The sequence below is a fragment of the Tupaia chinensis genome, unplaced genomic scaffold, assembly GCF_000334495.1.
Source record: "Tupaia chinensis unplaced genomic scaffold, TupChi_1.0 Scaffold000338_1, whole genome shotgun sequence".
Classification (NCBI taxonomy): Eukaryota; Metazoa; Chordata; class Mammalia; order Scandentia; family Tupaiidae; genus Tupaia; species Tupaia belangeri.
In genome coordinates this window covers 449,017-473,598 of record NW_006159832.1, presented here as the reverse complement: position 1 = coordinate 473,598, position 24,582 = coordinate 449,017, and the positions used below count along the sequence as shown (strand labels likewise).

At 38.9% G+C, this 24,582-nt stretch overlaps 1 pseudogene; it reads left to right on the top strand.

Annotated features, from left to right (window-relative positions):
* LOC102475093 (importin subunit alpha-1 pseudogene) overlaps nt 1-17,586 on the top strand; it is a 184,579-nt pseudogene extending 166,993 nt beyond the window's left edge.
* Nucleotides 17,587-24,582: the final 6,996 nt, after the last annotated feature.

The window sequence follows — 24,582 nt, the reverse complement described above, 5'->3', positions numbered from 1 at the left end:
ACAATATGTACTCACATATATACATTCACACACAAACACACTTGATTTGGTCTACCAGCCACTAATTTGTAACCTCTTACCCACATGTATTTAAAGATAAATTTTTATCCCAAAAGGATAGTGTTTGTGAACAAATCTTAGTATATGTGGAATGACAATATATTTCATTTTTAAATGATAAATAATATGATTACCATAAGCATATGTAATATAATGTATGTTTGTTAAAAAGTGTTGTATTTCAAAAACCAGGAAAAAAAATCTATCCTAACAAAGTTTCACAATTTTTTTTTTAATTTTTAAATTTGTTAGAGGGTATCTGCATTCACCAGAAAGAAAGAAAGAGAAGGAAAATAAGAAAGTAATCCCTGTGAGAAATGGTCACACCACATCCCTTCTTCTCCATCACTCCTTCCTTTCAGGATTTTGGGCACACACACACGTGCCCAATGTGTTTTTCAAGCCATCAGGTCTGGTACTTGAACCACATTGTCAGCCCTGTGGGATCCAGCCACCTTCACCACCTGCCACCAGTAGGTACGAGTTTTATGCAATAAACTACATGTTTACTTATACTTTCATTTACAAACAATGGAACAGTTAAAGAAATTTTGTTTAACTCCAAAACTGAAATTAAGAATAATAACATATGTATAAATAGGAACATAAACTCATAAGTGAAAATAAATCTACTAGGTTGTTGGTAAAGTTATCTTTTTGTTTTTCTATGCAAAATGCATCACAACTTTCCCAACAACTCAATAATTCAAATTAGATAAAACTGGTATGCTAAACAAGCATAATTTATAATATTAAAAGGTATTGTTAATTCTTGTTTTCCACCATCTTGATCTTTATTCACCTGCTATAATTTTTTTTCCTGGCCCTATGGAAATCTCTACAAGTCCTATGGGTTTTCTGTTCAACCTAGGAAGTTAGAAAGAACTTTGTCCATGTAAAGTCTAAACTCAGTTTACTCTTTAGAATCAGTTTCAAGATTTTAATCAAAACTCTAAAATAAAAGGACTTCTACTCATCCTCTATCACTGCCTACCTTGCTCACCAGCAAGGTTTTGTTCCCATCAAAGTTGAAGTTTGGGGAAAAAGAGCATCTAATTGTGGACTTCACATTTTCTTGGCCTGAAAGATAATTAGAGCTTTTATATCCATCTTGGTCTGGCAGGAGACTACAGTTATCTCCTTCCTTCAGAAGTTTTTATAACCTCCTTGGAGTTCCATTTAGGAGCTCCTTCTCTGAAGTTTCCACTTAGGGCTGATGAGACTACCTCAAATCATCTCTTGACCTGGTACCCAGAGAACTCCATGGTCATCTCCATCTCTTTTTTTTTTTTTTTTTTTTGGACAGATTTTCACTGTAGGGCGCGTGCGCTCGCCAGACAGACAGAGAGAGACATAGAGACAGAAAGCGAGAAATCACCCCCCAGGGGGGATGGTCACGCCGCAATCCCTTCTCCTCCATTCTCCCGGGATCTTGGGCACGCACACACACACGCCCGGCGTGAGTTTTTTAAGCCACCGGGTCCGGGACACGAACCGCGGTCGACTACGTGGGAATCCAGCGACATAGCCATTACGCTAACTGCTGGTTCCCTCCATCTCTTTTCTACCAAAGACTCTATCCCCTCAAGTGGTTCTATGGAAGATCACTCAGGATAACCCCAAGTGTGTCATGTTTGATCTACAAAAAAATTCATCTCCCCCTGCTTAGAGAATTTAGGGCTAATCCCCAGGTAGTAGTAAGAACCTTGTCTCTGCTTTGCCAAAAAAGACACCAATCATCCCTCTCTGTAGAATCTCTGTTGCACAGAGCACATTTTAAAGCTCTCCAATGGGGTTCCCTAGAGCTCTTCATACCAAGCTCAGGTAGGAGGACAGCATGCTCAAACTTTGTCAAGAGCTGAGTCTCACAACATGGCTATACCCTCTCCAAAAAAGTCTCTGAGCAGTTTTCTCTCCTAAAATTATCTTTTAAGTGTAGACCCACTTATGTCCTCAGTGTGACTGAGGAGTCTTGAAACAGGTTCCCAGAGGCATTTCCAGTGCAATTCTCCCTTTGAATCTGTTAGTAACCATATCAGTGCTCCTGTATAAATTAAGGAAGACTCATTCTAACATTAGCAGAAAAGACAAATGCATTTATTTGCTTATGAAAACAAAAGGCTGAGAGTAATTGTAAGTAAAAGAGTAGAGGCTTTCATATCATTTAATTTTAATCTTAAAATTAGAGCTCCAGAATGTAGGATCTCTGTAAAGTGTAGCTGTAAGGCTGGCTGGCATCTCCTTCTATTAGGGAAGACCATGCGTAGTTCTCTTCCCAGGAGGTATGTTGTTCCTATCTGGCCTTTGCCTTACCCCTTTTCTTTTCTCATCTCTGGAGAAAAGGAAATTGCAGTGTGGGTCTCAGTCCTAATATCCAGAACTAGAAAACCTTCTATGGTACTCCAAAAAGTAATCCAGCCCTGGATTGCATTATGAGTTCATTATGATTGATTTTTCTTGGCTTGCTAAGTATATGGGAGAAATTCTGAGCCTCTCTGACAAAGCACAGGTGGAGATCCAATGCCTGCATTCTATAACGAACCCTCATCAGATCCTAATCCAGCAGGACAGAGGCAATGAGTGTCTTAATCAGCTATGTCCATTTCCAATATCATTAGCAGCATCATGCCCAATAAAGCTTCCTTTTTTTTCTTTTTAGATCATAATCCAAGTAGCAGATCTTCTTACAGGAAGCCTCCTCATAAGACATCTGAAAATAGCTATTATTCTTGGTTTTGTGCCCATTCTTAGAGACCACTTTTACAACTTTGATATATTATTCACATGTTTGCTACCTAACCAATTACTTCAAAAGTTAGTGGAATAAGGCAGCAAACATTTATTATCACACAGTTCTCACAGTTTCTGGGGTCAAGAATTGAGGCATGGATTTCTGCAAAGATTCAGATGAGTCTGACTGGAAGTTCGATTTCATAAGAAGCTTAGAAAATTTTAAGTGACAAACTAAACATTAAAGTCCATTTTAATCAGTTTTGTTAATAAACCTGGAAATCTAAACACCAGAGTGCCTAAAGGAAAATGTATTCTGAATTTTAAAAATTAACTTACAACAGCTGTGATGACATGATTCTATAGAAAGAATTTCAGCAAGAATTTCAGTATATACTGAAGTCAGAAGGTTACCAGGAATCCACATAACCTCAAGTCCAATGCAGTTTGTTGGGAAACAATCTCACAGATTCCCATTTGTGTGTGCATCTGGAGTTTTATAATTCCCCCACAAAAGGTAGACTTGAAGTGGGGTACAATTCAGCCAAACAATTCTCCAATAACCCAAGGAACAAGGTGGGTTTCCCTTGTTATTCACAACAGGGGTTTATCTTCCCAGATGCTCAAAATAAGATGACATTTTATCAATCCTTATCAATTTAAGATGTTGGGCATTTTAAGATTTCATAGTGGATTTGAGTGAGATTAAACTGAAACACAATTGTTAAGTGTTTATATTTGATATTTTTTAACTAAAGGAAAAAGGAGTTATGAATACTATCTACATATTTTTTATAATATAGATGTTAATTAATTTGTTTGTCCTGGGTCATCACTCTAAGAACATTTGTGTCATCATGGCAAGTATTTATCATGACATTTTTGTCCTTAAAAGTTAACCAGGGAACCAACAGGTGGCACAGTGGTTAAGGTGAGTCCCGGACCTGGCAGCTTGAAATTCACGCCAGGCATGCGTGCATGCATGCTGAAAATCCTGAGAAGAGAATGCAGGAAAAAGAATTGTAGCATGTCCATTCCCCCTGGGGGGGTGATCTCTCTCTCTCTCTCTCTCCCTATCTATCTCATTTTTCAGGCATATGTACCATACAGTAAAAATCTCTCTTAAAAAAAAAAAAAAAGTCCCTCAAAACTTTATTTTTATATACCATAGTGTTGCTGGAGATAAAGGACACTTAATATTTTTTAAGTACTCATGTTTCACAAAGAATCATCATCATTATCTATTGAGCATCTACAAGAATCTTTCTGACGAGGATATGAATTATTTATGATGTCCATTTTCATAAAAGCTTTTGAACTTGGCCAACTAAAGGTACAGTTATAAGACCAATGTTTGAATCCAGACATGTGACTTTTCTACAACTGTGGCAATCCTTCTTTACTTCAGATAGAGAATTAGAAAACAAAATAAGAAAAATGGAATGTGAACAAAGTTATCAAATTATACACAAAGTAAACTTTGCAATGTTAAAAAGTTAATTTAAAATATCCTACCATGGGAATATTGGATTGATTTTAATTACACTTCTGGGCCATAGCACCATTCCTACATGTTTCCTGTGATACTGCCATGTTGCTTATTTTTACTGGGTCATCGGGAAAGTCATGACAAATTTTTGTATAGAAAACCATAGAAAAATATGTCATGACTTTCCTGATGATCTAATAGTTTAATGTCTCTTATCTTGGCTGTAGCCAAAGTCATTTTTTCCAGCCAAGGATTAATTCATCAAAGATGAGTATTTTTTGCAGGGACCAGTGGTAAGTTCACATCTATCTTACAATAAATTACCTAATTCCATATATCATATTTTTGTATGAATTATTAAGCTTGACTACGCCTGCCTTAATAGTCCTCAGCTGGATCAAACTTTAGAAAGGTGTCTTCCTGACTCTTGGCCTTTGACCTCCCTTTTCTTAGAGCATTTACTTTAGAAAACTTGCCATTGTAAATTCTTTCTTTCTTCCTTTGAAATGTAAATCTTCTCCCAATCTCTTGCCAGTTGTACAACAAAGGGCTGCCTTTCTCAAGGACCTGGGAGGCATTCTAATAAAATTTAGTCACCCAGAAAAGTAGGGTTCCTATCTCCTTATCTTCCAGTTTCTGTAGGAAAGTAGGAGCCTAGCATAAGTAGATGCCAATTAGCAATCACAGCTGGTCTAATAACATTGACAAAGTGCCCCACTTATGTCCTCCAGTACTCTACAATGAGTGCACTCCATTGCTTACACATGTCCCCTCCTTGTTTCAACGGATCTCTCTCCTATATTTTAATAGCCTTTCTTCCCAATTGCAATAACATTTTTTAATTATGCATTTATTTTTTCCATGATAGAAAGACAGAAAGACATGTACCTCCAAGAGTCTTCACACCATGATTCTCCTCCAGTAGGCCACCTCAGATCACAGGTGTTAGTGTGTCTGGTGTGCACAGGAAGGTTCCAGAATGCAAACCTAGGACCTTTGCCACATGGGCCCCATTATATTACCACTGTTCCTCTCTTGGGACCCTGAATAATCTCAAATGAATTCTTCCTTGCCTATTTAACTCTGTCCAGTGCAAATTATCTTTGACAAGCTTAGGTAATCTAAATACCATGCGTTTCTTATATATACTTACAGGAGGTCATGTCATAATGCTAGTGAAACTACTAGAAGTCAAATTGATCTACTGGCTTTGCACATATTGAAATGCCAGTAGTTAATCTTGTTCAGTCAAATGTTTCATCCTTCACCAAGTCACTTTTTAGAATAACAAAATTGTAAAATTTTCATCATTATAAATGTCAATTCATTTGGGAAACAGACAAGCTTATTTTAAATCTCCATCTAGTGATTTTCAAGCCACTGTGCATGCCAAATACTTTAGCTCTTTTTGTTAGTAAACCTACACCACAGAGGGGAAAACAATTGGCACAGTCACGTCAGTAGCATAGATGAGGAAAGAACAAGGAAGACCATAAATTATACTCAAGGAATAACAGAAAATAGAAAAGGACAACAGCACTATCAGAAATGCAGGGAGACATAGTCAAGTGAAGGGGAGGGAAACAAGGTATATAAATGGATACACTGAAATTTAAAAAATTAGATTTTGCTCTTCACTCCATTCCCCCCAAAATTATCCTTTTCACAGACACAAAAGAAAATTCTAAAGAAAGAGTGGGTTGCTTGATTTTTTTTATAGACATAAATAAGAAATTACCTTCCCTCATGGACCTTGCAGTTGTCAAACACATTGCTATACTACATACGACAACAAAACAACAACAAAAAAGGTAAAAGAAAAATAAGATGGAGGAAGAAATAGTGATCAGTCCCCAAGGTTACTAGTGAATTGCAGGTAAGATCAGAACAAGAAGTCAGGGTTCCTGATTTATCGTTCAGTATTGAACTCCAAGAGCCATGCCCCCTTTATGCCAACAGAGCTAATTACAGAGCAAGGTAATTACATTCTTCCTCCCTAGGTTTCCTTGGCAATTTCAATTACATAAGGTGTCGTTCCTCCAAGTCAAGATCTTGCTGATCATAAATAAAGCGCTTGCTGATGATAAATAAAACTTAATAATCTAGACTTGAAGTGAGATGCAATCTTCTCCCCTCTGGACTTCAAGAGCCCTGGAGAGTTGATTTAAATCTTGTTCTTCCACAGGAGGATACTTCTGTACAGAGGGAGTATTGTGATTTTTACCCCCTTCTGAATTTGTCCCTTCTGAATAAATCTACAACTCCTTGGGTTTAGGTTTTATCATCACTTTAAAATTCAGACATTGTTTGCATACTCCTGAGTCAATGTATAACAAGAAACTCAATACAATTTAAGAGTAAAAGGATAAAAATTTTCCCAAAAAATTTTGGGGAATGATAGTCAGTACAGAAGTGCAGAAGGATTGAAAAGTGCCCCACAAGGTAAAGAATATTAAGAACAGGGAGATTTAGCTCAAAGAGGTCTACAAAACTCAGACAGTGCTTTGGGAGAGAATTTCCATAGAATACCTGATTTCTTCAATTCCAATAGTATCAACTGGGACCCAGTGCCCATTCTGACCTTAACTGTCATTATGGAGGAAAGGTGAGTTCTCCAGTTGCCATAGCAACCTTCCTATTCAGCCTTTGCCTCTCATTTTTCCTCAGTTCATTTCTAGGAGTTGCTTATCTCTCTTCTTTATCAAGTTACTAGCGACTCTTCAATAATTTTTAAAATTTGAGTTAAAGTCCCAGCTGTATTGTTAGGGGTTCTATACACATCAGTAAAATAAAATCACTTTCTGTCATAAACCACTAGTTCATAGCAATTAGCTTTATTAAACAGCTACCATCCAAAGCTCATTTTAATTGTGAATTAACGTCCCCTAGTAGAATATGCATGTTGTGTGTATGTGTGTGGGAGAGAGAGAGAAGGGAGAGTGGGAGGAGAGAGAGAGGGGGAGAGAGAGTGTCAGGAAAGGATAATTCTAGTAGATTAATCCATTTATTTGAATAGACTTTCTTCCCACAGTTGTACTAAATAAGCTCCAATTTCAGAGTTTCCATAAGCCTTTTCTCTTTATGTTTATTTCCTTGAGGATTTCAAGGGGGAAAGAATGAAAGGAAAATGGTGGTCAGCTGAGACATAGGAGTTCCACTCTTCCACTTACTAGCTACCTGATCTTAGGTAAAACAGTTCACCCCACTGTATGTCCATCTTACATTCTGCATATGTGGTAGGGAAAGGAAGAGCTACTCTACCTATGTCTCAGGGATTGCTATGACTATTCAAACAGACAGAGCATATAAAAATGTTATACTAATGTAAGCTATTATTATGTAATTTAGATGTTTTCTACACCCATCAAAATTCATTTCAGAGTGCTGTTGGCTGCTCTTCAATGACAGCCATGTGTAGCTTTACTGAGTATAATTGGGCAGTGAGCCATCCGGCTTCCTGGATTAGTGAGTTTTTGTTTGTGAAGAAGTTTCCGATGTTTAGAATTTTGTCTTCATACTTGCTAATTGGCTTTAAATGCTAGTAAAGAAGAAGCTGCTACTGACAGTAAATTAAAATTGCCTTCATTTTATTCCTTCGAAGCCTTGTTTACCCCAAGCCAGGATTTAATTTTTGTTCAACAGTTTTAAAACTTTTTAAAAATTATGTTATGTGGTAAAGATATAAAGAGAAACATGCCAAGTGCTTAAGCTCTTTTGGTGTTTCAATTTCCATAACATTGTGTGTGTGTGTGTGTGTGTGTGTGTGTGTATGTGTAAGTGTGCAGGTATGCATGAGTGGGAGGATTTGCTCACATTTTGGATGGTTCTAAGGCCTATTTACACAGTCATAAAGGGACAACTTCAGATTACTAAGAACTTTTACCTGTATCTGCTCCATCTCAAGTTTCAGATCCCAAGGGTGCCCTTCCAACTCTACCCATATCTACTCCATCTGAAGTTTTGGATCCCTATATAGCCCTTTGTTATATTCTGTCCAGGATTTTATGCCAATATTAGGCATAACTGACCTGTGCCATTAGGAGCATTAATGTCTAAAAAAAGTTACAACTTTTCTAAGCCTTGTTTTCATCTTTTTAAAGAATTATTTATTTCATTTTATGTATTCATTCATTTATTTTAATCTGACCAGAGAGAGCCACAGAGAGAGAGGGAGGGAAAGTGAAAAATGTAAGCCACCAGGACCAGGACCTGAATCATGGTTTGCTATGTGGGAGTGTCCAGCACCTTAACCACCATGCCACCTGCTGGCCCCCTCTAAGCCTTGGTTTCTATGTCTCTTCATATGAAGATAGTATCACCTATGTCCAAGTATGGCTGTGAGAGCAAGGAAATAATACACAACATGTGGCATGAGGTAAGTTCTTGGTAAGCATGTCACTGAGTGTAGATCCAACACCCTGTGCAATGTGGGTAAGACCTGTCTCCTAAGCATCTTCCAGAGATACAGAACCTGGAGGAGAAGAGCATTGGCTCTGCCATATTTCACTGAGTTTCAGCAACCTCCATGGAAGAGAGGAGCCAAATTTATGCACTCCAGTCTCTTTCTGAGACCACTTTAGCATTTACCTCATCTCTTCCTTAATCTTAGTATCAATCTACCTACTTTCAGTAGATAACATGTGTTAGTTTAAAGGCCTCTAGAGAAAAATGAAATGGCAATTCTCTCTCCCTCTCTCTCATATACATTCTCTCTCTCTCTCTCTCTCTCTCTCTCTCTGTGTGTGTGTCACATACACACACTCTCTCTCTCTCTCACACACACACACGATTACACGATTCTATATTGGATCTTTCAAATTCTAAATTTTTGAATTTTGTAACCTCTCGTATTCTTACTAAAGACAAGAGAATTTGGGACAAAATGTTTGATATCATGAAAACATTAACTGAAAAGCAATTATCCAAATCAGTGGCTTTGGAAAAAAGGCATGAAGAATTAATTAGAATTTCCATTTCAAGTTAAAAAGAGAATGATCTGCAGTGGAGCTGTTAGGATAGTGGACTCTGGAGTCAAGGTCCCTGGCATCTGATCCCAGATTCACAATTCACTAGTGATAAGACATTGGTCATGTTGATTAACTTCATTCCCTAGGTTTCTCAAAATGGGACAGAATGATCCATCAGAGGAAAAATAATATATATAATGCACTTAGAACTTCACATAGTGAGTGACAAACATTCAATGAACACTAACTACTCCCCTTCTCAAAACTACTATTATCGGGAACCAGCAGTTAGCATAATGGCTATGTCGCTGGACTCCCATGTAGTCGACCGCGGTTCGTGTCCCAGACCAGGTGGCTTAAAACTCACGCCGGGCGCGTGTGCGTGCGTGCCGAAGATCCCGAGAGGAGAATGGAGGAGAAGGGATTGCGGCGTGACCATCCCCCCTGGGGGGTGATTTCTTGCTTTCTGTCTCTATGTCTCTCTCTGTCTGTCTGGCGAGTGCACGCGCCCTACAGTGAAAATCTCTCAAAAAAAAAAAAACTACTATTATCCATGAATGCCACAAAACATTGGCATGTAATGAATACAGACAGGTGTTTAATAATACATTGTGCCCCTGGGAGACAGCCTAAAGGTGAGGAACAGAATAATATGGCTCTGTCTCTAAAGATACTACTGCACATATGTATCTGACCTAATATCCCAACCAAACTAGAAGGTCAATAGTTTTGTGCCATTTTTGCACATAAAGGGGGTTTTTGTCCCAAGACTGCAAAGATACTAAAGGGTGGAGTAGGGATTCAAGACAAAATCTTTCCATTGGAGTTCAGTGGAAAAGGGTTAATGAATAAACACAGTGATGATTACATGATGCTCAAGGGAACCCAGACCCTTGCCTTCCACATTACCCATGTGATCTTGTCTAATCTGAGCCTCTCCAGAAGAGACTGTAGTAGACTCTTTCTTAGAAGAGGAAACTCTGTTTTAGAAAAGTCCATTATTGCTTCAGAGTTTGCAACATCAAAGCATATGTTAAATATTTATTCCCTTCATGGCTGGACCTCTGAGCTAACCAATCTTCCTTCCTTCCTTCCTTCTCTATTTCCTTCTTTCTTCTCACTTTCTATTTTTCCCTCTGTGAAATGGCTATATTAATATTTTCCTGCCTCTGTTTTTGTGTGGATTGAGTCAACTCTTGGTAAGATACCTTTGGGTGATGGGGGTGAGTTTTTGTTTGTTTGTTTTATTTTGTTTCCCCTTAAACTTTTGAAAATCTCAGATTCCAACTCTGAAAGCTTATAGGAAAACTTCACTAGGAATTGCTCTGAACCCATCAGTAATCTTAGTGATTAAATATCCATTGACCATAAGCTAACCAAAAGGCTCTGTGCAAAATAAAGGAGTTAAAGGCATTCCCTAGGCTGTAACTTTTCCCCATAAATAAGACAAAAGGTATAATTATAGTAACTTTTGCCAAACAACTGATAAAACTAGCTCCATATCTGGGTTACAGGGAAAAAGAATACATTCCCTCAGTTAGCACCTTCCCACAGCACCAATCTTCCCCAGGCTATTCAGTTCCAAAGAAGAAAATTAAACCTCTCAAAAATTGAACATGGTCTCTTGAGAGCAAAGGCTTCAGTTGATTTGTTCATTGACAATGTGTCACCCTAGGGAAGTTTATTTCCAGGGTTGTGCCACGCTCTCTGCTGATAAGCAGGCTTTGCAGGCAAGAACATGGCACCAGTCAAAAACTCCATGTTGCCTGATGCTTGACACCTTTACTTCAGTTAACATCATCTAGAACTATCTTTATCTTTTCATGTGCGAACTTCCCACTGGCAAATGCTTGTGATACAGAATGAGGGACAGCTCTAATCAATTTGATTGTTCTTCATGTCCAACTGGTTTGTAATCCATCTATAAAAATGCTGTCGTGGGGGCATCAGGTGACATGGAAGTTAAGATACTGGATTCCCACATAGTCAACTATTCTTCAAGTCCCAGACTGGGTGGCTTGAAAATCATATTGGGTGCACATATGTGCATACCTCAAATCCCAAAAGAAGACTAGAAGAAGGGATTGTGATGTGACCATTCCCCTTGGGGATAAGGTGATTTCTCACTTTCTCATTCTCTGTCTCTCTCTGGTGAGTGCACACACACTGCGGCAAGAATCAAAAAAAAAAATTGCTGTCATATTTCATGGAATATTTTCCCAAGGTTTTCATAGCCATTTCAGAAATATTCATTCTGTTGCTTTTTCTGTTTATACTGATCAGTTTTTTTCCCTACTGTTATTGTATTAGCTTACTGGGGTTGCTATAACAAAGTCACACAGACTGATCACCCTAAGTAATGGAAATTTACTGTATCAACACTTTTGGACAATGGAAGTCCATGATCAAAATGCTGGCAGGGTTGGTTTTGACAGAGGCCTCTCTCCTTAGTTTGCAAATGGCTGCTTTCTCCTTGAGTTCTCACATGGACTTTTCTCTCTGCAAATGCATCCCTGGTGCCTCTTTCTGTTCTTATAAATCACGTTGGATTAGGGCCCCATCCTTATGACCTCATTTAATTTTAATTGCCACTTTAAAAAAAATTTCTAGAGGGTGCATGCAGTCACTGAGAAAGAGCAAGAGAGAGAAAGTAGAAAGCATCACACGCATGCAGGGGATGGTCACGCTGCAATCCTATCTCCTCCATTTCTCCTTTCAGTATTTTGTGCATGCACACACATGTGCCAGGTATGTTTTTCCAGCTGCCAGATCCAAGACTTGAACTGTAGTCATCTATGTGAGATCCAGCCTCTTTATCTGCCACTCTACCAGCTTGCCCTTAACTGACTTTTGTTTGTTCATTTATTTGTTTTGTTTTTGTTTTTTTGCCACAGGGTGTGTGCTCTTGCTGGAGAGAGACAGAGACAGTGAGAGAGAAGTGGGAAATCATCCCCTGGGGGTGATGGACATGCCACAATCCCTTCTCCTCCATTCTCCTCCTGGGATTTTGGGCATGCATTCCCACACTTCTCACATAAGTTTCAAGACCTTGGGTCTGGAATTTGAACTGTGGACGGCCATGTGGAAGTCTAGAACCACAGCCACCATGCCACCTGCTGCCTCCCACCTTAATTGCCTCTTTAAAGGCCCTGTGTCTAACTGTAATCACATTGTGGGTTAGAGTTTCACATATACATTTGGTGAAATACAATTTAGATTGTAATGGTTGGGCAGCATCTTTCATTTTCATATCATTAAGATGAAATTTTGCAGTTCTCCTATTCTTCGGTTTTTATTTTCTGGAAAGGGAATGTAGAGGTGAGGTGAGAGCTGACAGATGCATGTTTAAGCACACAGGAATCACTCTTGTAATTCCTGGGGGAAATGGTCCTGGATATTTAGGCGACCTGTTGACTGGAGCAGATGCATTTTATAGACGTTGCTGTGACTTTGAGGGTTTTTCTTTTTTCTTTTTTTCCATGCTGCCATGAACAGCACATAAAGATGAGAAGAACATTATCAATTTGGAGGTTTCAAGTGAGCAACCCAAATGCTTAATGAGGGAAATGAAATGATCATTAAAAATATAGACAGACTCAGGAGCATATTTAACTAAGTTCTTATAACTAGGGGCAGAGAACCTTGCATAATTATATGAAGTTGAATGAGTTGCTATATGTCTTTAAAAGAATTTAATATCTACCTGCAAGTAAATGTAATGAGTATATTATCTATCACAAGTATTTTAATAAATAGAAGTGATACCCATTGCTTCCTAATATTTTTAGCATCTCTGTATAACCCAATAACTACTGTAGCTTTTAAGAATACTGAAAGCATACCCTAAAAATACAGTGTATTCTAAAGAACAGACAGGAAGAAAGAAAAGTGAAACAAAGTCTTTATTAAAAAGACAAAGTCCCTTTCACTTTTCACAGATTTGATCAGAGCCTTTGCCCCTGATCATCTCTTTCTTGAATTCCTGACGTTTTGCTTTCCAAGGAGTTAGCTCTGGGCACCATTAGTGTATAGTTGAAGCCAAAACTCTTCTATAACATATCTAGTTTACAATGACCACCTTCTCTACTGATATCTTATCTGCTATTCTGACTTATGATTTTGGTTCTCAAATTTATTGCTTTGTCTTGTCATCTAACTACTAGATTTTACAGAGAAGGAGTAACAGTATAGAATTTCAAGCAGAAAGGGCATGTGGCAATTTCGTAACTGATTTTACAAAAGAAATATTGAGATTCTGAGAAGTTCAGAGATTTGCTTAGAGTCAAGCAACTAGACAGTAAGAGAGCCCAGACAAGAACGCAGATCTCCAGAGCTGAAGGCCGAGTCTTTCCTATCCAACAGCAGAAAAGAGAAGAGTGGCACTTGGGTCTCATGCCATCCCTAATGCTTTCCACACAGAGCCTGCACATAGCAGTCCAGATAGGTGCTAACCTTGCGGACACCAAGACAGATTCATCAGTAATGAAGACAGGAGGGCCACTCCCATAGCTGAGTGATTTAAATCTTGGCCTTAGCAACTTAACAAACATGCTGGGCATGTGTGTATGCATGTCTAAAATCCTGCTGGGATGACAAAATAGGGAAAAAAGATTGTGGCACGATCAGGCCCAAGAGTGTGTTTCTCTATCATCTATCTATCTATCTATCTATCTATCTATCTATCTATCTATCTATCATCTATCTATCTTTCTATCTCAGGAGCATATGTGCCCTCTGGCAATTAAAAACCAAAAAATGCAAAAGCAGGAAAATAAAAAAATTCTGTCACTGTCTTGGGAACCTTAAGCCTCCTCATTCTGAGTCTTCATACAGTTTTTGTGTATTTCTTAACACACCTCTACGTCTGGTCACAGGTAGAACTGAGCCCTCTATTACCTATACATTGATTTAATAAAATTGCTTCACATCTAACTAAAACCTCATCTGCCAGCTTACACAATTTTATTGCATTTGAGATATTGATGGCCAGAGGGAAGTTATTAAGAAGTGAGAGTTATTATCTGGACATGAGCACAGAAATGAGTCATTATCCACTGTGTTCTTCCATCAGTGTCACTGAGAGATGAGACAAGCTGGTGGCAAGTTTTGGTTAGTTCACCTTACACGCTTCCCTCTGGAAATGTAAGGGTCGAGCAAGTTGGAAAACACATTTGTTTCCAGACAGCTCCCCACCGACTACCTGGAGATGCAGTCTTACCGAGGTCTGGTCGTGAATCCAATTTGTCCTCTCCACGGGGCGAGTATGTTGATAAACGTGACAATGAAAGCTACACACACACATCAATAAGAGAGCAGGTGCCAGTTCCCAATCTCTTACAGAGTGAACAAGGGGTAACAACAAACAGCAGGGGATGTTTCAAAACCACCCACCTGCACATAAGCAACATTATTTATAAATCGGGGACTTGTTTTTGGCAAAATCTTCCGGTGGGTTTTACACCCCCCAGTCTTGTCCTTCTCATTAATTCCAACCATGACCACTCAGCGTCAGTGAAATTGTCATGTCTACAACACCAAGTCAGGGTTTTGGTTCTCTCCTACTTCCACTCAAAATAATTGATTCAAATCACAAACACACAAAGGTGACACAAAGAAGCTTGTGCAACTTGGCGTTGAAGCTCAGCTCTGCTCCTCAGTGTGGGATCATAATCGACTGTCACTACTGAGTCTTTTAATCTTCATCTATCAAACCACAGTAACACTGCCTACCTTATGGGGTTTCTATGAGGATTACATGGGTGATGTACACAAACATTTAGCACAGTGCCAGACACATGAAAGGAGTCATGGAATTATAGCTGTAATTTTCATAGATAGCAATATAGTACTTTCCTCCCTTTAGTTGTCTGTATCATTTTTAGTTCTCATTGCCTGTGCTATTATTGACTAAAAATCATAAAAGTTTTGGGACCAGCAGAATGCATAAGGTTTATGTTGCTGGAGTCCCATGTAGTCAACTGCAGTTCAAGTCCCGGACCCAGCAGCTTAAAACTCATGCTGGGCACATGAGAATGTATGCCCAGGATCCCAAGATGAGACTGGAGAAGAAGGGATTGTGGGGTATCCATCCCCATGGGGGTGATTTCTTGCTTTTTATCTCTCTGTTTCACTCTGTCTCTCTGGCAAGTGCACATGCCCAGTAGCAAATATCTCTCTAAAGGAGAGAAAAAAAAAAAAACAATAGAATCATAAAAGTAGTGTTCAATGTCATGTTCCTTTAAGTATCTTCATGAAAGGTATTCTATTACTGAGAAGTATATTTTCAATTGTAAAGTAGACCATAACCATAAATGACTGAAAATTCATTAAATATGTATTGAGCCAAGAGGTAAGAAATAACTGTATGAGGCCAGCATGTGGTGTAGTGCTTAAGGCATTGGCTCCCACAGAGCCGACTCTGTAGTTCAAGTCTCAGACCTGGAAAAAAATGCTGCCCAAAATACCAAGGGGAGAATGGAAGGGAAGGGAATACAACATGGCCATCCCCCCTAAAGCTAATTTCTCACTTTCCCACTCTCTCTGTCCCTGTCTCTCTCCACCAAGTGGATATACTCTACAGCAAAAGTAATAAATAAATAAATAAATAAATAAATAAATAACAGAAAGAATGAATGAACGGACTATATAGTAGGCACTGAAGAGTCCACAAAGAGATGTAAACCACAATTCTTGACATTAAAAATTCCATAGTCCAGTTCCAGCTCTGTGACTAAGGGGCAACGTCCTGCACTGGATTCTATGTGGTGACTATGATTTGAATCCCCAGCATGAGCAGCCTGAGAAATGCCAGTCATGTGCCCAAGATTCAATGGGCAAGAGGTCAGAAAGAAGGAGATCACAGCATGACCAGATCCTGTGGACAGTGCTTTTCTTTCTCTCATCTTCATATGTATATACACTCTACTATAAATAAAGAAAAAAATCTTGTAGTTCAATTGCTGAGACATGAAGCATAAAGAAGAGCACAAGACTTCTTAACACAAGGCAGTTATACCATACATTTCTAGACACACATGTACATACTTAGCCAAAGTCCAACAGAGAAGAAGTGGATGGCAAATGCATGGATATAAGTTTTTATAATTATTTAATTTTATTTATCATTATTATTTTTTAAAATTTGCTATAGGGCATGTTCACTCATCAGAGAGAGACAGAAAAAGAGGGAAAGTGAGAAAGCAAGCTGCCAGGTCCAGGACTTGAAGTGCAGTCAGCCATGTAGGAGTTCAGTGCCTTAATTAGCACAGTACCTGCTGGCCCCTGCATGGGTATAATTTAAAAGGCAAGAATAAATTTAAAAATGAAGGTAAATATAACAGTTCAAGAAGAGAACAATATAGGCTGGAATAGCTAAGGAAGGATTCAGAAAGGAGGCTGCACTTGAACAAAGAACTGAAAGATATGTAAGAATGAAACTCATAAAATGAGTGAGTTTGGGAAGGCACTTGACATGGGGAAACAGCACTCACCAAGGTTTGTAGGTGGGAATGAGACTGTCATGCTCAAAATGGTGAGGAGGCACTGTGATACCCCAAGTCATTTAATGACACCAGAGCAGCCATCAAAGTGCCTCTGCCACAGTTCTTAGCTCAAGAAATTCTTCATGAATTTTTTTAACATAAAGTTGGCCTCCTAAGAATCAACTGGGGAGCTTTGTATAAAGTCCAAAAGCCAAGTCTCTCCCCAGAGATGCTAACTTAATTGAGCTATAGAGCACACCAGGTAATTCTAATGATGGTGGTTCCAATTAACAGGCAGCATCTTGGAGTGGACAGAGATGGAGTGGAGAAGGGGGCACCAGATACTCTGGGAATCCTGTAAGGGGTGCTGTGTGAGAGATATCATCAAGTTTATGAGCATGGGACAGATGGCAGGAGAAATCCAGGAGCATATCAGAGCACACAGCTATGCAGGGGTGGGAGCAGGCTTTATTTGACAGGTAAATTGTAGGATGCAACAGGCATGGTATCCATATCTGGGTGGCCTGTCTGCAGCTATGCCCCTATATATGGACACTTGAAAAAATGTTCTTAGCTATCAGTCCACTGGCACACTACATATACCTCAACCCCTTTCTGTGCCCAACCATAAATGTTCCTCAATTTAAGGCCCAGATCCTCACAGACTACAGTGGACACTCATGGCATTGTGGCTGACCAGCATCCAACTCCTCCCCAAGCTTTGAATAATGTCCTGTTGTACAGTCTGATCAACCTGTCATTATGGAAACTGAAAAATCCAGATGCTAGTCTCCTGACTGATGGCCAAAGATGCACAACATTGCCTCAGTTGATTGAATGCCCTCCCAAGAAGCTTTGATTCTGGAGTGAATGAGTGGATGAGACAGGGACATCAGAGGACTTTACCAAGGTGAGGCTAGGGGCAGAAATCTTGAGGGCTTCATTGTCAGCAGTCACGCCCAATCGCAAAAGTGAAAGTGGCAGGGTTCTCACTGGGATATTCCTATGGTTCTAAGGGAGCTAGAGTTTCTATGCATGGCTGCTGTTAGTGTCAGAGCCTGAAATCCAACCTTTCCAATATCATCTCAATAACTTTCTTTTCTGCCTAAATAAAACAAAGCCAATTTCAACAGTTTCCAATTATGAAGCCTTTTTTATCAAGACATTATTAAACTTGAAGTCTGACAATCTATATGATGTCAAAAAGCAGTGGACATTCCTATACTCTCTTTGATCATATGAGACTCTAATTTGAGTTATATTTTTAAAAAAATATTAAATAGCAGTGAAGACTTTTTCTGGGAAAAAAATGCATCTTTGAAAGGATCAGCCTTTATAAAATGCCTGCAGTCTAGCCTTAGTCGTTTCCACAGGCATGCACCATGTTACACTACAGGTCATTTAGCCAAATTGCTTTTGATTTTTGAAATGTGCAGATTGCCTTTGTTGAAGGACCTGTTGGCATGAGAATGCATATTTAAGGCTTATTAAGTATGCTAGTTACACAGGAGGGAATGATGTAATTGTTCTAGCTTCACACGGAAGCATAGAGGTGAATTTGAATATAATGCTCTAGAGAAATCAGTCTGATTTCTTGCATACAGCATATGACCTGAGGAATTAGGTTTCATCTCAACTTGCTTTTGAAAGAAAAACCTTCATTAACCTATAGTTAAATAACCCTCCGCTTACCAAAACTCTTATGCATAGCAAGACCCAAAGCCATTTCAAATTGCCCTTTCCCCACCAATTGGTAGGAGCCCAGTGAAGTGGGCAATTTTTTATTCTTTTCTTTAGCTGTTTTTACTGTGACCGTCTCAGATAAGAGAAACTAATCGGTGCAATTCTATAGTGAGTCTTATGATGGATTTTCTGTTACTAATAAAATTTGCTGTCAAGCTACTTTGGCAGTTCTGTTTTCATTAAAGGTCATCCAGAAAGTGGCACGGTGACAGCTACTGGCAGGGCATCACTGTGTGATTTCCAGCACGGTTCATGCAGTGACACCTGGTGGCCAGGACATGCCCCTGCACCTAAGAGGCAAGTAAAGGGAGGATGTCCATGTGTCTCTGCATCAGTGTTTATGTGTCTTTGTGTATCGGCATGTGAGTCTCTATGGATGTGTGTAGAAGCACACGCATGCAAAAGATCAAAGTAAGAAACTAAGACACCCAGGAGGCTAGCAGGTAAAAGTCCTGAAAGTAATCTCTAGCCATTTAACCTGCTTGCCTCTCAATGTCCAATGTATCTTATTTCCTGTGGTTCTGAAACTGGGGCTTTGATTTGTATAAATATTGCTAGTTAACTGGCTAGTTTCCCCGTATCTCCTAAGAGAGTCGATGAAGTTCTTAGGATTAAGTTTTGTGAAAATACTTTCCATACACATGTACAGTTAATAGTTCATACTTTTTTGAAACTCTTTTCTCCATGAATAAAGTGGCAAAATTACCCTTTCATCTTGTCCCAGGATATAAAAAAGAAGAAATAAAATGTTCTCTTAATTTCAGTGGCAGCACATTCTCTGGTCTTTGCTCAATTACCTCCTCAGACTACACAGTAGACCCCCACTAGGAATCAGCCGATCAAATTCCATTTCTTAAGCAACATGCTGGGCTTAGCACTAGGGCTGTGACTGCAGAAAGAGAGAAAAAGAAAAAACTGGCATTGCTGTTGTGCCAGCTCTTCGTAGTGTTTTCTCTCTCTTTCACCTACATATGACAAGTAGATTGGCTCTATTTTTCAGATTTGAAAATTATGATTAATTTGGTGAGCAGGTAAGCCCAATACACATGAATCCACACTGGATTGAGAGCTAAGACATGAAATACACAAAGCATCAGAAGAGAGAGACCACTGAGACTCCAGCAGCCAGATAGGGTGGAGGATAGAAGCTGGACTGAGGAGAACTTTGACAAAGCTAGTGAAAGCAAAGAACGAGGCTATTCCCCTACAAAGGGTAGCAGGACCACTGTGAAAGAAGCACAGGTATGAATTTGACATGTGAGTAGCCCAAGAGGGCCTCTAAAATGTAAGTTGTATATTAGGGAAGAATGGAAAATAAGTTCAAATATAGGAGGTCAGATTTTAGAGAAGCTTAAATATAGATGGAAGAAATTTAGACTAGATAGAGTAGGCAATAATGAGCATTGAAGACAGTTTGTCAGGCTGTGAAATGAAGAAAAGCTGTTTTAATGCTTTTCTATTCAAGAAAAAAAAAAGAACTTCTACAACCTTGAACTATAGATATGGAGGCTCGCCAATGCCATGCATAAAGTTATAAGGAATTATTTTAGTGTGTCCTGTAAGGAACTATATCTATCAGGGGTCATTGGTAACAAATAAATCATCTGATGCCATCTCAATAGAGAAGGTGGAAACAAAGTTTAAACTTTTCTTTATTCTCACTACAAAAGCCACATACATTCAATAATACTTTGACAAATACTTGTCAAATGCCTATTTCTTACCTGGAATACTTCCAGGCTCTGTTGATACAGCCAAAACAGACATAATTCATACCCGCAGGAAGCTTATCATTTAGTGAGAGAAAAGCTCCAAATCTACCCCTGAATGCTACATCTGTACTATGATGTGCAACTGGAAGAAAAAAAAAGTCCACTGTGGTGGATGGGAACAGGGACAGCAGGGGCTCATTCAGCTGTGGGGTCAGACATCCTTGCAAAGAGGATTCCCATGGAGAATGAGGGATGAGAAGGGGCTCATCATGCAAAGGACAGGAGCAGGAAAGGGTGAGAGAGGGTAAGGCTTGCTCCTACCTACTGAAAAAAAGATCAAAGTTTCTTTTCTCCAGCTTTAAAACCCTACTCTGACATCCCATCTTCCAATACCCACCTACTCCAAGAAATAGCTTAATTGATCTTTGGCCCCCGTGCCAGGAGGTTATTGACCAGAAGGCTTTGTACAGGTGTATATTCATTCATCTATCTTTCTTTCTGTGAGATTATGAACTCCGTGAGAGTAAGAACGTTCCTTCTTTAAGTCAACATTGGGCACCATAATGCATGAATTAGGTGGACCCAACATACCAGTGTAAGGTGCCCATTTTCCCACATCAGCTTCACAGGTTACAAGTCCTTAAGTACAGTCATCCCTTGGTATCTGGAGAACAGTAATGGGACACCTGCAGACACCAAAATCCATGGATACTAAAGTCCCTTATATAAAGTGGTTTAATATTTGCACATAATCTATGCACATTTCCTTATATATTTGAAATCATTGCCAGGCTACTTACAATACCTAATGCAATGTAAACACCTTTTAAATAGTTGTTGTACTGAATTATTTAGGAAATAATACTATGGTAAAAAGCCTACACATACTCATTACAGATGTAATCTTTTTTTAAAATACTTTTTATCTAAGTTTTGTTGAATTTGTGGCTGTGGAATCTGTGTGGCTAGGAAGGATTAACTTTACTGTCTTTTCTGTTAAAATAAAAATTTCTGTGAAAAATAAACATAAAATTGTTCTTTTTTTTTTTTTACATTTATTAAACTACCTACTCAAGGGTTCCAAACAGGGGTAATAATAGCATGAATTCCCATTTGGTTAATATTTGAAAAATCCTTAGAGTAAGGCAGCAGCTTAAACTGAAAACAGTTATTTAAAAGTTTGCAAAATCAAATATCTCTTCAAAAAGATACAAACATTTGGAGCAAAATCTATTTCTTTCTCTCTTTTTTTTTTTTTTTTTAGTTTTGCTATAGAGAGCATGTGCTCACCAGAGAGAGAGAGAAGGAGAGGGAGAAAATGGTATAGTGAGAATGAAGAATCACCCCTTGAGAGGATGGCCACTCTGCAATCCCTTCTCCATTCTCCCTGTGGAATTTTGGGCATGTATGCACACATGCCTGGAATGTTTTTCAAGCAAAATCTAAATTGCAGTCAGTCACTTGGGATCCAGCTGCCTTAAACACCGTGCCACCAGTTTGCTCTGTCTGTTTGTTTTGGTGACCACTAAAAAGAAAATAAGTCCTGCCATCATGGAGCAGCAGCAGCACAATGTCCTGCAGTGCTGGAAGCCATATGGAAAACCAGGATTTATTTCCCACATTGACCTGTACTTGCTAGGCACATGCACATATGCCCTGATCTGGGTTGGTTGGGAAAGGCTTGGAGAAAGACCATGGTGTAAGACTCTGTTGAGGGTGCTTGTCTTTCTCTCTCACACACACACACAAAATAAACAAACAAAAAAAATGCAATCAGGACACTGCACAGAACAAACAGGTCCCACACTAGAGCTAAAGTCCTGGCCCCATCAAGTTCACACTGGTTGTGTGCACATGCATGCCCAGGATCCTGATGGGATGGAGAATTGGAGGAAGAAGGATTGTGAATGGCCAGCCCTATTGAAAGAGTCCTTTCACCCTCTCTCTCTCTTTCTCTCTTATTCTGTCATTCATTGCCAGGCTACTTACAATACCTAATGCAATGTAAACACCTTTTAAATAGTTGTTGTACTGAATTATTTAGGAAATAATACTATGGTAAAAAGCCTACACATACTCATTACAGATGTAATCTTTTTTTAAAATACTTTTTATCTAAGTTTTGTTGAATTTGTGGCTGTGGAATCTGTGTGGCTAGGAAGGATTAACTTTACTGTCTTTTCTGTTAAAATAAAAATTTCTGTGAAAAATAAACATAAAATTGTTCTTTTTTTTTTTTTACATTTATTAAACTACCTACTCAAGGGTTCCAAACAGGGGTAATAATAGCATGAATTCCCATTTGGTTAATATTTGAAAAATCCTTAGAGTAAGGCAGCAGCTTAAACTGAAAACAGTTATTTAAAAGTTTGCAAAATCAAATATCTCTTCAAAAAGATACAAACATTTGGAGCAAAATCTATTTCTTTCTCTCTTTTTTTTTTTTTTTTTTAGTTTTGCTATAGAGAGCATGTGCTCACCAGAGAGAGAGAGAAGGAGAGGGAGAAAATGGTATAGTGAGAATGAAGAATCACCCCTTGAGAGGATGGCCACTCTGCAATCCCTTCTCCATTCTCCCTGTGGAATTTTGGGCATGTATGCACACATGCCTGGAATGTTTTTCAAGCAAAATCTAAATTGCAGTCAGTCACTTGGGATCCAGCTGCCTTAAACACCGTGCCACCAGTTTGCTCTGTCTGTTTGTTTTGGTGACCACTAAAAAGAAAATAAGTCCTGCCATCATGGAGCAGCAGCAGCACAATGTCCTGCAGTGCTGGAAGCCATATGGAAAACCAGGATTTATTTCCCACATTGACCTGTACTTGCTAGGCACATGCACATATGCCCTGATCTGGGTTGGTTGGGAAAGGCTTGGAGAAAGACCATGGTGTAAGACTCTGTTGAGGGTGCTTGTCTTTCTCTCTCACACACACACACACAAAATAAACAAACAAAAAAAATGCAATCAGGACACTGCACAGAACAAACAGGTCCCACACTAGAGCTAAAGTCCTGGCCCCATCAAGTTCACACTGGTTGTGTGCACATGCATGCCCAGGATCCTGATGGGATGGAGAATTGGAGGAAGAAGGATTGTGAATGGCCAGCCCTATTGAAAGAGTCCTTTCACCCTCTCTCTCTCTTTCTCTCTTATTCTGTCATGCATGTGTTTGCTCACACATCCTCTCACATAATGAAAAATAAAAAACACACACACATAATCTCTAAGATTAGATCTTTATTGAAACAGATAATTGATAGGCATTCATAATAAAGTTATTGAATAAAACCACCATGAGAATTTCTTTTTAAACTAGCATTGAGAGCAGCTTCCTTTGCTATTTAATTTTTATGCTTCGCTATTTTAATCAAGACCCATTCTTGATAAGAAAAGCACTGACTATAGAAGCATATTAACCTATCTGTTCCATGGGTTTGATTACAGCTGAAGGCTTCTTTCCTGGACAGAGCAGGTTCTGATATTTAATGGGTATTCCATAAGGCTGTGTAGGGTACCTGAATGAGTGAATGAATGAATGTGTGATGTAAATACTGAGACCCTGGTGGCACCATAGCTTCAGCAAAAATTACTTAACAACACACAAGCTGTTTCTTGACTGCAGTGCTTAAAAACTGCAAGTAAAGAACTAACTAATCTCCATAATAAAGACCCCATAAATAGCACAACCTAGTGTACTTAATTATCAATTTTCCTAAGGCACTCATCTACCCTACAGTTTATCTGTAGAAAATCTTGTTTTCAACCTCTTAGGAACCTAATTAAACAAAATGGAAAAGAAAGACCTTTTGCTGAGACAACTCACGATCTTGTGTTTGCATTTCCTGCTCCATGTATTCTTTAGATCAACAAGTGATCTTTCAAACCAAAACACTTAATTACCTAACTATCTCCTCAAAACCCAGAGATATATATACTAGAAATCCAGTGAAAAGAGAACAGAGGAAGAGGGGTACAAAGTTACCTATAGAGCCCTCAGCTTTTTCTCAGTATGAGAGCTCATACTATTTTCCAGATTTTAAAGCCAGGAAAAATTTAAACTAATAAAAATGATGACTAAACTTGACAACTCTCACTTTCTTTTGAATCAGAAATACTGTAGCTTAATTATTTTTTCTAGAGCACATGCCATACCATAGTATCATTGTTACAGTGGAATAAAAAAAAATTAAACTGCATTCAAAAAAAATATTTTAGAATTATCACTCTGGTCCTCCCACCCAGGCAGAACAGGCCAGGCCTTTAGAAGAAGGTTCCACATGGCTCCAGCAAACTAGATATTTCAGGAAATGAAGATTTTCTATTGATAATTCAGCCTCCAGCAAACAAGCTAGCGGCAGAAGAGGCCAGGCCTTCAGAAGAAGGTTCCACATGGCTCCAG